The following is a 12,173-nucleotide window of genomic DNA, read 5'->3' as shown; positions in this document are numbered from 1 at the left end:
GCTATTGAAGAATGCAGAGCTATGGAGGCATTTGCCTTAATGTCACCTCTTTTGTTAAATGAAAATAAAACTGAAATGTGAATGATACAGTGGTACCTATACACTTCAGGTTACAGACGCTTCAGGTTACAGACTCGCTAACCCAGAAATAGTACCTCGGGTTAAGAACTTTGCTTCAGGATGAGAACAGAAATCGTGCGGCATGAGCGCGGCGTCAGCAGGAGGCCCCATTAGCTAAAGTGGTACCTCAGGTTAAGAACAGTTTCAGGTTAAGAACGGACCTCCAGAATGAATTAAGTTCTTAACCCAAGGTACCACTGTACAGCACACCATTCCTATTTTATAAACATTTTTCTAACAATATTGTGAGTCTGTCCTATCTTTCTCTGCTGGACTGTCTCATATAATGCAAAGCTATTATCCACATCTTTGGTTTTCATTTCAGGACTACAAGTACAGAGAAAGATAAAAATGGCAGGTGAAAAATTGCCAAAAGGCAGTGAGTGGCTGGGTTCCATGATAATTACATCTGAGATGTGAAAATAGGGATAAATGTTTCAATACCACTTTGCAAAATTATTTGAGGGTTTTTTTTCCAGGTTTGTGTTGTGAGCCACCTTTGGCAGAAGTACAAAGATAAAGAGATTTGAAAAGTCCAACATTAGAGGCCGGGAAAGGTTTGAGGGTGGGGGGAGGGGAGTTTTCAGGAGCAGCCTGTAACAGATGATTGATGGTGCCTTGTGAATCACAGAGGGAACTCTGTAGATTCAGACTTCAGGGACCACCATGGAAACGCTTGCTTCCGGGTCACTTTCCTGCAACACTAAAAGGATTGCCGCAATTACCTAAGTGGGTGAACAGCTCTGTGGATGGGGAAGCAGACTTTCAGGTAACCTGTTCGCAATATAAACCTGGGGGTTTGTAAGTCAATCAGAAAACCCAGAATGTGACCTGGTAGCTAATCTTTATACATACCTCCTTGGCTCCTTTGGGAGAAAGGGGAGAATATAAACTTAATAAACAACAACAATGATAATAGTGCATCTTTATGCAAAGAAAGTAGTGAAGGCTGCTTCTAGATTTTTATGTATTTGTTCATGACTCGCATACTGTTGTTTCTCACATTCAGCCATGATGTGCAGAAGCACATTCTATCTCTTTAGACTTTTTTGTTTGGAAAGAAAGCCTTTTGTTAAACATTTCGTCTTAACCCACAAATTTAAAGTTGTTTCTGCTTACTCCCACCCCCATCCATTCCATCAGCTACATAAAATTTCCAAAAAAATATGGTCATCCTTCCTCCACCTAGCTGGGCTTAAATGGCCAGGTGTGGCAGGCATGCCTATTCACCCTTCTGCGAAAATACAGGTCACAGGGTTCGTTTCCCATCTGTTAATGAAACCTCAGTGCAGTAATGTGTCTGTACACAGGAGCCTTGTCTGATGGATTTGGCACCAAGTGTGTTTTGATTGTGCCCAGGCTGAATTCTGCACATAAGACGGCTTTTAGAATTTTGATACAAACATATTTTAGCTGCATAGGGAACAAAGGGTAGGCAGTGATATGCAAAGATAGAAAGTCTCTATTTTATTTTCAGATAACAATTTCTGTGCCTAGCAACGCAAACATCCGGGGGGTAGGGAGAGAAGGCCAGCTTGGAGGAATTTGCAGGTTTTCCATGGTGACAGATTTCTCTTGTTCCTGGGCATCTCTCTTTCTGGCTGGTGCTCTCCATCCCTGGCTAATCGCCAGCTTCTCAGGGCAGGTTAGCATTTGTTCTGACTGTGGAGATCTGGTGCTTCTGCCAGCTATTTTGCAGTGGGCTCATGCTCCCACAGAGTGCCTTTCCTGGGAGATACTTTTTTGCCATTTTAAGTGGTTGTTAGGAACATCTAAGGCACCTGGTGCTCCACAGCTTTTCCTGTTGACAGCTCCAAAGGCCTCTCTATATTTATTTCCAATTTTGTCTCTCAGTTGTATGGCACATTTCTAGCTTCCCTGTCGTCAGAAGGCAAGCTGGAAGTTTTTCGGTGGCAAGTTCTTGCAGTGCTTTGAATTTGCAAAGTACTTAATGGTCTTTATTGTGCTCACCTTTCGTTGTTTTTACTCTTTAACAGCCCTGGTAGGTTGTTATTCCTGTTCAGCAGTGTGGAAAAATGAGTTTGAGCCTGAGGTCACTGTGGCAGAGATGCCATGTTAACCCACATCTGTGGCATCAAAGTGTTTTATCTTTTACTTGTCATAGTGACTCCTATCGTGTCATAGTGGCAGAAAGAACTGCAGGGTTGAGATGGCAACTGCTCCTTACTCCAGCCCAGGTCTTGTGGCAGCTGCTGCTGTGTGTTCTTCTTCTTTCTCCTCCTGCAACTTGCAGAAATACTTTGCCCATCCTATGATGTCACCATATTACATGTTTTTCCTGTTCCACATACGATGATACAGGATTGTTTATTGGCGTTTTGAGTTGCATGGGGAACATTGTCTGGGGCCAGACATTATTCATTGATTAGCTTTAGCATTTTATATTCACTTTAATGATTGTTTTATGTATGTTTTCAATTTACAGTGTTCCTGAATACTTTTTTTGTATCCAAACAGAATGAGCAATTTGCATGTAGGGGGAAAATTATTATTTGGGGGCTACCAGTTGAAAGCTTTGCCTCTGCCCCAATGTGTTTTGCTCTTTGGTGTTGCTCCTCCTTCCTTTCTACATGTGGATACAGCACCAGCCATCCTGCTGTTTTTGCACATCAAGCCTGGCTAGCTAGGGCATGAATCCCAGCTGGTGGTGTCTAAATTGCTATTTGCACTGAAGTTTGTGGTTAGGAGGATGTGCACTTTCTAATTTAGCCCCTGGCTAGAATAAAAGAACTGGCTTTATGAAGAGCAGCATAAAAATGGTGCTCTGGACAGACAGAAAAATGGTTTTATTTATAGGGAGTTTGTAGGAGATTTGCATTTAATGCAGTTCGAACCAGTTGTTTAGAAGTTTGTTTTCAATGAGCTATTTTATTTCAAAACAAATACGTCAATAAAAGATTATGGATGAACGTACAGGCAATTGAATGTAAGCAGCATCTTCTGTACTGAGCCCTGTGATTAGCAAGGATCTCACAGTATGATGCCAGGAGAGACTGCAGAAGCAAAGCAGTAAACAGGATGGAGTGGATGGTTCAAAGCATTAGCCCCAGGGACACTTTGGTGGTTGAAACTGGCCCCAGCACCACCATTGGTGCTGCTTTGCTGGTGCTTTACCCTTATCCTTGCAGTAGCAGCTGGCCGCTGTTTGCATTGCTGAACCCTACAGTGTAGTGCTATGGTTGTGCTGCCTGTTGATCTAAATAAAATCCAGAATAGTTAAGGTGGAACCTTAGGTTAAACAAACTTGTTTAGTGAAAAGAGTGTGTTCCTGTTTTGAGCTGTAATGGATTTTCTGACAGAGAATGGAAAGCAGTATGACTGATTTGTTATTTTCTGCAGATGGATGGGTTACTTTATAAATGGCAATGCAAATTCTTTGTGGAAGTAGCAAAGGGGTGGGAAGCTTGTTTCAGGCCAAAAGCTGTATTTCTTCCTGAGCAGTCTTCCCAGGGCTGCATGCTAGTGGTAGGCAGGGCCAGAGGCAAAAAGTAGGTGGAGCAAGGAAGGTGTCTATGCTTCAGCAAAAATCATGGTTTCTAAACATATACCTTTCTCCATCCAGGCAACCAAAGTTCAAAGTTCAAGAACACATTCTAGCTAGACAAAAGCACTTGAGGAGTATTGGTGGGTGTGGCATAGGAAGCAAGAATGTGTTCTGAAAAGGAGGCATGGCCAGGGGAGTGGTCCGAGGGCCAGGTGGTGAGGTCTGAAGGACCTGAGGTTCTCCACCTGTGAAATAGACAGTGTCCAGTCATGTAATATACCGTGCCAATCAGTTTTGTAAACATGGTTTAACAGGAATCACCTGGTCTTCTACAATGACCAGTTTCTCCTGAGAAGGCATATTCAGAAGCATTACATCTAGTTCTTTCTTTACTGCTGGCATTCCTGGGTCACATCCCTGCTATTTGCAAGTAGCTGAAGGAACTAGCACACAAAAGAGGTGTATCTCTAGAATCGCATGTTACAGTTGGCACAGGGATACAATTGTAAATGGTATCCCTGTGTTGAGTTCTCGCTCTCCCTGTTAAAATATAAGAATACTTAGTTGTGACGTGATATCAATGTTACACATTTTCCCTTTCCACATCAGTGGCTGCCATTGGTGAGGGCAGGGCAATGTACGCAGTGAGCTCATTGCACAGATCAATAATTACTATATGTTATGAGAGAGGAAGAGAACAATGGCATGGTGGTGCCATTTTTTTTTTGAAGCATCTCTGTGGCCCTCGTAATTAGTATCTCCATGGTTGGTAAAGTGATAAACTTCCCATTATGTTATTGTTATTATTAATTTAATGTATTTCTCACCTTTCATCATCAGATCCCAGGGTGGGTTGCAACAATTAAACACTCAATATGAAAAACAGTTAAAGCAAATTAGTCACAGAAATAGAGTGAAACATATCTCTCAAGTGTCATGATATAGTGGAAACTATAAAATGACAACGTCAGGCGCACCTTGTGGGTAGTGAATTCCACAACCTTGAAGAATTCCCAGACCACCCACCCAACCACACCAAACATCTGAGGGCCCCCTCTGCTGATCTTGGCATCTGAGAAGTCTTGTAGGGAAGCAAGCAGTCTTCTAGGTATTTGGGACCTACTTTTTTAGGGCTTTAAACACTAATGTGAGCGTCTTGAGTTAGGCCTGGGAACAAACTGTCTTGACAATTCAGCTGCTTTAAAACAGTGGCTGTTTGAGTTCTAAAAGTGAGCCCAAGTCAGTAATCTGGCTGCTTCATTTTGGTCCATCTGAAGTGTTGTTGTTGTTGTTGTTTTTAAGGAGGGGTGTTAGGGAGAGAAATAACTTCCCATTGTATAAAACGAAAGCTGACACATTATGCACTGTGACACCACTTTTGAGTGTTCCCAGCATGTGATTTTTACGATGCCCTGGTCATATTCCGACCCTTAGTTTGCAGGACTGAAACTCATTTCTTAAAAGCAATTGATTGATGAGAATGCTCAGATATCTACTCATCTAGGTAATGACACAGCATGGGGTGGGTACCGTCACAGGTGAGGCCCAAGAGCTTGAACTGAGGCAGAAAGTGACTCTTTGTGGGATTCCACCTTGGCCTGCCTCCACTAATGCTAACCTGCACCTTCTTTTCTGTCCCACAAATCCCCATGAGACTCCCCTCTCTCGAGCCATGGAATATTTTGCTTCTCTGTCACCATGGTAATGTTTCCACCTCTGTGTTCAGGGCTATTCCCTCAGGCCCTGGCTTCCCACAGGAGGGTAACCCAAAGGATATGTAGTACACTTAACTGCCACTAAAATCAACGAGACCCCAATTGTTTGGATTTATGTTTATACAGGCTTTCTGTGGTTCACACCCACAACTTGTTCCACCTTGTAAAACTATTCGAAGATTATATTGTAATTGGAGGTTTTGGAGTACTTCTTAAATTTTCATATAATGGAACATAGAATTTATTGCTTGCCACATTTCAATGCCTTGAGGTAGTTTTATATAAACCTTTTTTAAAATTTTTAAAAATAATTTTATTTATTATTCCAAACAAGAAAAACATAAAAGAAAAAGAAAATATATACCGTACATTTTAAACACTAGGTTTACAGAAAAAGGAACAAAGAGACTCAAAAGAAAGCAAAAATCAAAAATTAACGTTTTTTGTTAAAAAAACAACAACGTTTGCCTTATCTGAGACTGGGATAAAATAGGCCTCATTTATTTAAAACAAAGCAAAACAATGAGGTGTATTTGACAATCCCTCCAATTTAACATAAAAAAGAAAATGAAATTGTATAGGGAATTATTATTTAGTGGCACAACTAGTCAGGAGACTGTCTTAATAAACCCCACTGTCATTTTTTATGGCATTTTCTCTTTGCACCAGTACTTTACCTTAATTCCAAAGCCTCCCAGGCATAGGAATCAAAAAATGAATACTACATGAATATTCATCACAGTGGGCCCAATTAGGACTCGGTACCTTAGCCCCACCATGTTCTTACCAGTCCTTTATTGTTTTATTTTTAGTAATGCCACCCTTTGCCTGTACCACAACTTCCTGTGGTGGGACAAGCATGCACTAGGTCTAGCCAATAATAGTCTGGGGGATCCAGTTATATGCTGGTGCTATTGTTTCTTTGCCTCCGTTACAAAATAAATGTTCTTAGAAAATGACATAATGAAGTGATAAAATGCAAGGGGTCTGAAGCCAAAACATATGTTTTCTTATATGCCCAAATGCTTGTAGAGACCACTGTTTACATTACTGATTAGTAATGCATTTGTCGGTTTGTTCTTGCTGCAGATAGCAAACACTGAAGGGAGAGGGGGGGAATAATACCCAAAATCCTCCAGTTGCAAATGGGTTCCAGACCTGTTTTATCCTTTACATTTCGACACTGTATTCCTTCAAAACCACATCTGCATTCTGCATGATGGTAGGAATCCCCTTTCTAATCTGAAGTCTTGTCTACATGCTTTTATGCATTTAACTCTTTTGATGAAAACAGAGCAATGGGCCCACTAAGTCTTTCCCGTGGCTTGTGGCAGGTATTCATGTGGAAGCAGCAGAACTACTGCAAATGTAAATGCATGTACAGTACGGGCAGCCGGTTTGCATAAACATGAGAGGTCTTCTGACAGACTGTCCACCTAACTTCCATCTCATCAACACTGGGAGTGGGGGCAAAGAAACTGGAGGCAGGGGTGTCAACAACAGGATTTTCTGCTCCAGGACACTATATGGGGAGACGGAAGTGTGCACAGACTTACACAACATTGCATATGCAGCTTTGTATCCTCTTTTGCAGAGGTGGTGGAGGGCCCCAAAATAAATTTGGGATCGTACACAGTGATGCAGTTTGTATTGTTATGGATTTGGGGCAGATCCCCCTATAATTTAGTCAATGTTATAATTTAGCTAATATTTTATGGGAAGATGCCAGGCACAGTTTAAGAAAAGAAATAAAGGCTATACCTGTATTCCTTTTTAGGATATCAGCTAATAGAGGTGCCATTAAGAAACAGATCAGATAACTGGGCCGTTGAGAGCAATTGAAAATGCAAATACTGTCATTCCCCTGGCTCTGAGTAATGGACAGAGACAGGGAAAATTGGGGAGGTTGCCAGGGTTACAGTGGGCATGTTGTCACCACAGGAAGAAAGTGTCCTTTTGCAGGAGGTTTTTGAAAAGAGCAAGAAGAAAGGGAGGGAGGACAGGGCTCCATGCGGACTGGCTGGGAGAGGTTGTACCCAGAAACCAGAGGGCATGGCTGGCTTCTACTCTGGACTCAAGCTTGCTGAAGCTATGAGAGAAGTGACAAGAGACAGTCTTGGTGTGTAATGCTCTATACTCCCCCCATCAAGGCTCAGGTGCATATATGCGTAAATAAAACCATATTGCTTAAGACACTACAGTCTATGCTATGCTTCATTTATCCAAAGGAAACACAAACCCTGGTTAAGTACCAAGAGGCCTGGAATCTTCCACTGCTCAGCAGAGATTGGGGTAGCCCATAACAGTATGTTAACACTAAGCCAAACCGCAGCTCAGCCTTAATGCAAGGCTTCCTGGAGAAGAGATCAGAATCGTTGCAGTTCTTCCCCGCTCTTCCTATGACTGTGCTACTGTGAGCTAAGCAATGGTTTGGCTTAGCCTGCTGTACAAACTGGGGCTTGTGGTTTGTTTCGCTCCAGCCAAACCACAAAACGTAAACCGAAGAACAAAACTTGGTCGCAGCTCGTGGTTTTTTCTGGGGTGGGGCAAACCGTGAGCCTAGATTTGAATGACATGGCAAGACCAGTCATGACTTAGCTCACAGCAGTGCAGCAGGAAGAGGACTTAAGAAGGAGCACAGCAGCTGTGATCTCTCCAAGAGCCCACACGCTCGCCCTAAGCTCAAGGTGACCAGGTGAAACTTTCTCCAGAATCACATTTGTGTGTCAGAAAAGGCTTCACTAGTTTAATTTCTGCCTCTCACAAGAGCCCTGTTCTTCTTCAGTGCCAACCCTAAACCAGGAAGTAACCTCAAGTTTCATGAGTTGTAAACCTGTTACGTCAGTGTAGGTCTTCCATCAGTTCATGCAGGGGTTCATGTAGGCCACACTCTCTGAAGCATAATGGTCCATCCCCAGCAATATGGTTCAACTAAGTATGGAGTTTATTTACATTCACATTAACAGGGTAATTTAAAAAAAATGTTTACATACTAAGAAAACAACAGTATCATTTTTGCATAAAACGAAACCCGGGTTATAGAAAGCACATTAGTTTTCTATCACGTTTTGCTGTTGGAAGGACACATCACTGTTCAATCACAGCTACAATGATTTCAAATTGACAAAAATAATAATAATCCTCACTTCTCTACCAGGGACAATGGAAAGCAAAAAACAGCTTCAGAATGACGTAAGATGTCCCTTTAAAATAGCGCATGTAGCCTCTTCTTCATTGATTCCAGAAAAAAAATGTATAGGTATCCAGGAAGACCCCCCCAAACAGCTTCAAAATCAACAAGCTCCTTCTCCATTGCCTCTTGGTTGGTCTTCCCTGATGCACATTTAATTTTTTTTCAATAGCTATGAATTGGCTAAAAACACTGAAAGGCAGGAGCAGGCTCATATCTCGCAAAACAATTGCTTCAAATAGCACCTGCACACCTCACATACCGGTAATTTTCATTCTGCAAGGGTTAGAGTGTTCCATCCATCCATCCATTTATTTACTTATTTACTTATTTATTTTTAATTTTTATTTATTTTATTTTTTTAAAAAAACTCAAGCTCAGAGTTTGCACAGCCACACCCTGCTTTGGCAAACCCGAGGCAGAGAATAGGAAATTCCCTCTTGCCCCTGGAAACATGACCCAGACCTTTTGAAAATTGGAGGGCAGCCAAATCCCAGCAGCCCTAGCACCATAGCCAGTAGTCGGGATGATGGGAGTTGTAGTCCAGCAACATGTGGAGGGATACAGACTCCAGACCTACCTCTGTTCTAAAGGAACAGCTGGCATATTTCCAAATTCCCTTCTGTTTCTTTACTTCAGCACCTGAAATTATTATCCTGATTTAGTAACAATTCTATATTTGTACTAGGAATCCCAAAGTTTGTAACACGCTTTTGTTCAATATCTCTGGCCATTTTCCAGAAACTCACTGTAAATTCTGAAACCCATCTGACCGTTCCATTATTTCGCTGTCATTGTCCCAGAAATGTATCAACAGTCAATGTGTGTTTGGGGTCCGTTTTCCTTCCTGAACCTGCTTTCAGATTGTACCTCTGAATGTGTAAACAAATCATACAATGAGATGCTCGAAGGGACCATTTGAGGATGTATCACATAAGCAAGCTTTATGAGGTCTAGAAGCTTTGTTTCCTTAAAATATAATGCGGGTTTCTTAAGTCTGTGTGCATAATACAGGATTCTTCCTGTTCCATTGCATCTGCACAGCAGAATTCAATATAGCATGTTCCTGCCTACCTTTGAGGATTCTACCATAGCGATATACCTAAAAAAGCATTCTTTTTCTCAGATTTAATGGAAAGCATGGGGGGAGGAGATTAAATTGCCTTAATTTAGAAACAGCAATAGATGTTATATTTTCTACCCTCTTTCATCCCTTCCCCATAATCTATTTCCTAGGACAGATAGTTGAGCTGAGATGTGGCCAATTAGTTTTGTGAGGGCTGACATGAAATTTTTAAACCAAGACATTTCTTGCAAGTGTTGTTCCTAAAGAGAAAATAATTCTATCTGAAATTTAAAAGCACACTAATTGGAAGTACTGTATGTAAATTGCAAGCAGCTTTTAGGCTCCTGGGCAGCAGACCCTGGGTTCAAGTTTGCTCATCTGGTGTTGTTTTGTTGATTATTACCCACTTACTGAATTTAACATGCATTAGAAATATGAGCGGAAAAGAAGGTTAGAAGTATTACATAGATATTAAAACCTCAGTGCATATCTGGAACATCCATAAAACATGAAGATGCCATTTGTTGCAAAACAATTTGGAATAACTGCCCTGAAAGTGCATTTGGAGTTTTTTGTGAGATTAAAGCACCAGGAATGTAAATTTGCAAGATGCTGCCACAACTTCTTGGAAGGCAATTAATGCAGTGCAAAAGGAGCCATTTTAAGAACAAATGACTGTGAGACACGCATACAAAATGAGGGATCCCAGATTTTCGAAAGCACATTTTTCAGTTGGCAACAGTTTATTTTTATTTTTTTTTAAAAGAAATTGTTATTAAAACCATAGTTAGAATGGTGTAAGAGCCCAAGCCTAGGGAAAATGTTTATATCACAATTTGAAATCTGCACATGCCCATTGTTAAAATTACATGCTTTGTGGGGGGGTGGGGGGAATGAACAAGTTTATTTGATGTGTGTCACTTAATTATTTATTTAGTTTTATGTGTAGCCATCTCCCTTAGTCTCTGAGGGGTGTGTGAGGGTTATTTTTCCTTCAGTAAGCTAAGAAGTGGAATTTGCTTAAGAAGTGGTGGTTTCTATTTATCAACTTAAAAACAATTTCCAGTGGTACCTCAGGTTACATACGCTTCAGGTTACATACCTCAGGTTACATACGCTTCAGGTTACAGACTCCACTAACCCAGAAATAGTGCTTCAGGTTAAGATGATGGACTCAAGGGCATCCTGATCAAATTTGCAGATGACACCAAACTGGGAGGGGTGGCTAACACCCCAGAGGACAGGATCACACTTCAAAATGACCTTGACAGATTAGAGAACTGGGCCAAAACAAACAAGATGAATTTTAACAGGGAGAAATGTAAAGTATTGCACTTGGGCAAAAAAAATGAGAGGCACAAATACAAGATGGGTGACACCTGGCTTGAGAGCACTACATGTGAAAAGGATCTAGGAGTCTTGGTTGACCACAAACTTGACATGAGCCAACAGTGTGACGCGGCAGCTAAAAAAGCCAATGCAATTCTGGGCTGCATCAATAGGAGTATAGCATCTAGATCAAGGGAAGTAATAGTGCCACTGTATTCTGCTCTGGTCAGACCTCACCTGGAGTACTGTGTCCAGTTCTGGGCACCACAGTTCAAGAAGGACATTGACAAACTGGAACGTGTCCAGAGGAGGGCAACCAAAATGGTCAAAGGCCTGGAAACGATGCCTTATGAGGAACGGCTAAGGGAGCTGGGCATGTTTAGCCTGGAGAAGAGGAGGTTAAGGGGTGATATGATAGCCATGTTCAAATATATAAAAGGATGTCACATAGAGGAGGGAGAAAGGTTGTTTTCTGCTGCTCCAGAGAAGCGGACACGGAGCAATGGATCCAAACTACAAGAAAGAAGATTCCACCTAAACATTAGGAAGAACTTCCTGACAGTAAGAGCTGTTCGACAGTGGAATTTGCTGCCAAGGAGTGTGGTGGAGTCTCCTTCTTTGGAGGTCTTTAAGCAGAGGCTTGACAACCATATGTCAGGAGTGCTCTGATGGTGTTTCCTGCTTGGCAGGGGGTTGGACTCGATGGCCCTTGTGGTCTCTTCCAACTCTATGATTCTATGATTCTATGATTCTATGATTCTAAGAACTTTGCTTCAGGATGAGAACAGAAATTGTGCTCTGGCGGCGCGGCGGCAGCAGGAGGCCCCATTAGCTAAAGTGGTGCTTCAGGTTAAGAACAGTTTCAGGTTAAGAACGGACCTCCGGAACGAATTAAGTACTTAACCCGAGGTACCACTGTACTCAGGAACTCTAAAGCAAACTCTGTACAGTCATCAACAGTATTGTGTACATTAGACTGTGATAAAAAATGGATGATATTGCTCAACCTCCTCTGAACCTTTTTATTATTGTTGTTTTAAATAGGTGCAGAATATTCTGGAGAGCCATTTTTAAACTGGATTAATGAACCAAGTAGTCGTCGGACCATTATTCACTTTCATCTCTGACATCAACAGAGAGGTAAGAAACTAACAGTTGCCGTATGTTATTTCCAGCATGCTAACATAGCTATGATGAGAGGACATTGCTTTTAGGTGTCAACGTTTCAGTTATGCATTTGTTTGGTAC

The 12,173-nt window shown here is 41.6% G+C and overlaps 1 protein-coding gene across 4 annotated transcripts in view; it reads left to right on the top strand.

Annotated features, from left to right (window-relative positions):
- HIVEP2 (HIVEP zinc finger 2) overlaps positions 1-12,173 on the top strand; it is a 136,983-nt gene that overhangs the window by 81,799 nt on the left and 43,011 nt on the right. For all 4 annotated transcript variants that reach the window (XM_053382069.1, XM_053382072.1, XM_053382068.1 and 1 more), the window contains one exon: positions 11,970-12,065. The gene's annotated coding sequence lies outside the window, so the exon portion shown is untranslated. The remainder of the gene's footprint in view (positions 1-11,969; positions 12,066-12,173) is intronic.

This window comes from Podarcis raffonei, chromosome 3 (genome assembly GCF_027172205.1).
Source record: "Podarcis raffonei isolate rPodRaf1 chromosome 3, rPodRaf1.pri, whole genome shotgun sequence".
NCBI classification, from domain to species: Eukaryota; Metazoa; Chordata; class Lepidosauria; order Squamata; family Lacertidae; genus Podarcis; species Podarcis raffonei.
The sequence above is the reverse complement of the archived record's forward strand: the minus strand, read 5'-3'. Positions and strand labels throughout refer to the sequence as shown.